Genomic DNA, 3,574 nt, shown 5'->3' on the forward strand with positions numbered 1-3,574 from the left:
GGCGGGGGGGGGGAGGGGGGCGGAGCTCCGCGGAGTCTCCGCCTCTTGGGCGGGCTGGGAGGGCTGGCCTGGGCGGAGCAGGCCGCGAAAAGTAAGTCCCACCCAGCAGTCTTTTGCTGCTACCGATTGGCGAATCCCGGCCCAGGATTCTCTCGCGATTGGTCACTTGCGTCGTCGATCCGATCTTTTTGTCCCACCCGCCCTCAAAATTAATAAAACTGAACAAGAGACTATTGTCTAGCTCTTCGTTCTCCCCCAGCTACTGCTGAGAAGAGAAAGAAGAGACGCTTGGTTTCTCAGGCTCCTGAGAGAGTGCGACAGTGTGTCGGCTGGCTCGCGTACACCTTTGGGCACTGTCCGGCTCTCTGGGAGGTAACTTTTCTTCCCCCTCAGTTCATTAGGCCAGGAGGGGGAAGAAGTACGTGAGGTGTCAGTGTGGTGTTCACGTTTCCCGGCTGCGAAAAAAAGATACTGCCTGAAAACACAGGGTTGAGAACAGCATCCTGGGACACTGAAAATCTACCATTTTACATCTGGGAAATAAAAGCTCAAGGAAACAGTGTAGGGATAGCAGAATAACACGGAATTCGGAACTAACGGAAGAACTCATTTTGGACTATAGCACTTACCAGCTAGTTGTGCGATTTCTGTTGAGTCGCTTAACTTCTCTGAGCCTTGATCTTTCTATCTGTAAATAAAGGCTGTAAGACGTTCCCTATTAACTACACTGATACATGAAAATAAAATGAATTGTGTGTGTGTGAAAACTCTGTAAACCACAGAGCACTGCACACACGTATGTCTTCCTCCTTGCATATGTCCCATGGTGGAGAGTCTTGCATATGACCAGGAATCAAATATTCCGCTCCTCTGTTTTAAGCATCTACATCCAAGGTGTGTAGGTTTTGTGGCTTTATTTTTTCAAGTCAACTCTTTTCCTACAGTTTTGAGGGTGGATATGAAGTCAGATCCCTGCGGCTAGAATAATAAATTATCCCTTTTCTAACCAGGGTGGGTGAGATTTCTCTTTTAAACAGTTCTGAAGTGGCGCCACAACCTACATCTATTGTGGTGCTGGTACTGAAAGAGGAAATCATGCTGTGTATCTCTGAAGTGAACTTAAGAAAGCAAATATGAGGGAACACTTACTATGGAAATCACCATTCTCCACAGATCCATATTTCCTAGAAAACATTGCAAGGTGGAAATAAGTCTAATTGTAAAGGTCTTGACAATGCAGAGCTATTAGAATGAACTCATGCCAATAAAAAAGTGACATCCAATTCAAGCCCCCCCCAAAAGGACACTTCTGAGAGCCCATGGATTAAGGCATGCAAGAGGAAATGTGCTCAAAGGAAACACTATCTCACTGTGAACAGGGTCCCAGAATATAATGGGGTCCAAGAAGACTAATAGGCTGGTGGCATGCTCTGGGGTAGCCTGGATGTGCAGGGTGCTCTGCTAGGACTGCTCAAAGATTCAGAAACAGGAACACAGCAAAGTAGATTCTTGGTGTGATTCAGGTTATGGGCAAGGTGAAGTTATTTGGGTGATTTTTAATGGGGAAGGTAAGATTTTGAGTGTTCAAGACATGGGCACCTGGCTTGTGAGGCAAGGGAAGATTATTCCAGCCTTATTGGAGGGGTGGACGGCAGAGCTAGATTGGGTGGGTATATGCTGCCAATTACTACTGATCACAACGGCAACAAGATACTCATTAAAATGAACAATGCTGGTAAAATGGAAAAATTACCATATGCACATGGTAAAATCAAAACTGTACTGAAAGGAGTAAAAAGTTCCTCTCTGCCACTGTTCTCATAGTCCCTTTTCCCCCTTCTCTCGCTGCTTGTGTACAATCTCAAAATATATTATTTACATATAGATGTTCCATTTTTGCCCCTTATAAGTGGGATCATCAATCACAGCACACCCTGCATTTCCTTACTCAGCAATGTCTCTTACTGGTCTTCCATCTCAGGATAACTTCCTTTACTTCATTCTTTTTCATGATAGCTCACTGTTCCATTGTACAAATGTGCCAAAATTCCTTTATGCATCCCCCTATTGAGAGGCCACTGAGACTAGTTCCCATCTTTTGCCATTACAGAAAACGCTGGGAAGCAAATCATAGTAGCAAAGGCATGGGGGCTTTTGTAGGCTGTCTGTCCCCAGCTTTGAAGTTACCCTCAAAAGACTTTTCTAGCCTGTCTTCCCTACAACTACTGGGGCCTTCATGCAATGGAAACCCCTAAAAACTTAAATCCTTTAATACCCCCTCCTCAGATCCTGCCTGGGGCATTGCTCTTCTTCTCCAAATGTGAATTTTGATGGAGCAGAGTGAGTGAGAGCTCTGAATTTAACGGTGGATTCAGGCTGTGCATGAGTCACTTCTTAGGCCTGTGGCAATCAACAGGTTTTTTGGTACCTAGGCTTGGCCCAGGTCTTCAAGCGTCTTAGGTGTTCCTTCTCTCCCGCCACGCAAGACTTCCTTTTGTTTTTACCCTGAAAACCCTTCCATTTGTTTAAACTGGGCTTGAATTTAAAGTTATGCTTTGCCAGCTCTACTTAAAAGGAAGGGGGAGGGGGAGGCCAACATCAACAAACATTGATCAAGCTGCTATTATGGACAGGACTGAAAAAACAAAGAGGGATGAGACTTGGCTCCTGCCTTCAAGGGTATATACAGAAAAAGACAACTAACAAGCGTATGCTAAGTGCTAAATGAATGGGATTGACAGTAAAAGCTGTGGAAGTTGAGAGCAGGGAGCGAAAACTAGTTCCAGAGAGTGAGTTTATACAGCAAAGTATGCCACACACATTTAACTAATCCCCAGAGCATCCCTGTGTCTTCATATCCTGACTATAAAATATGGAGAGGCCTCTGGGGGCTACCAGGAGAATTAACCACTAACTGTAAAACACCTGTGTAAAGATACTGGGTTGCCTAAGTACATTAAGACCCTGTGTATATTAATAATGGATATAATGATCATTTTACGCTTATAAATAAAGAGCCTCTGCACCCAACCACCTGTCCTGTTTGGCCTTTTTTTTCTCTAATAAAATGCAACTACTCCTTTAACATGCAATAAAAATCAGTGTCTATGCTCCTTAAGGAAAAAAAAGGCAACTTAAAAAATCAGTTTCTCCCTTAAAAAAAACGATTATGCTAAGTGAAAGAAGCCAGACACAAAGGGACAAATGTACTATTCCACTTATGTGCGGTGCCTAGAATAGGCAAATTCATAGAGACAGAAAGTAGCATAGTGGTGATCAGGGCCTGAAGGGAGGGTGGAATGGGGACTTACTGTTTAATGCCCATAGTTTCTGTTTGGGATGATGAAACATTTCTGGAAATAGATCGTGGTGATGGTTGTACAACATTTGGAATGTATTTAATGCCACTGAATCGTATGCTTAAAAATAGTTAAAATGGTAAATTTTATTTTACATGCATTTTACTGCAATAAAATTTTTTTTAAAGGTAGCAACCCTCAGGCTAGGTGTTAGGAGACAAGACCGATGACAGAGGCTACCTTCTTCTTGGAAGCAAAGGGGGCATGTAAAGGGG

This window comes from Ailuropoda melanoleuca, chromosome X (genome assembly GCF_002007445.2).
Source record: "Ailuropoda melanoleuca isolate Jingjing chromosome X, ASM200744v2, whole genome shotgun sequence".
Classification (NCBI taxonomy): Eukaryota; Metazoa; Chordata; class Mammalia; order Carnivora; family Ursidae; genus Ailuropoda; species Ailuropoda melanoleuca.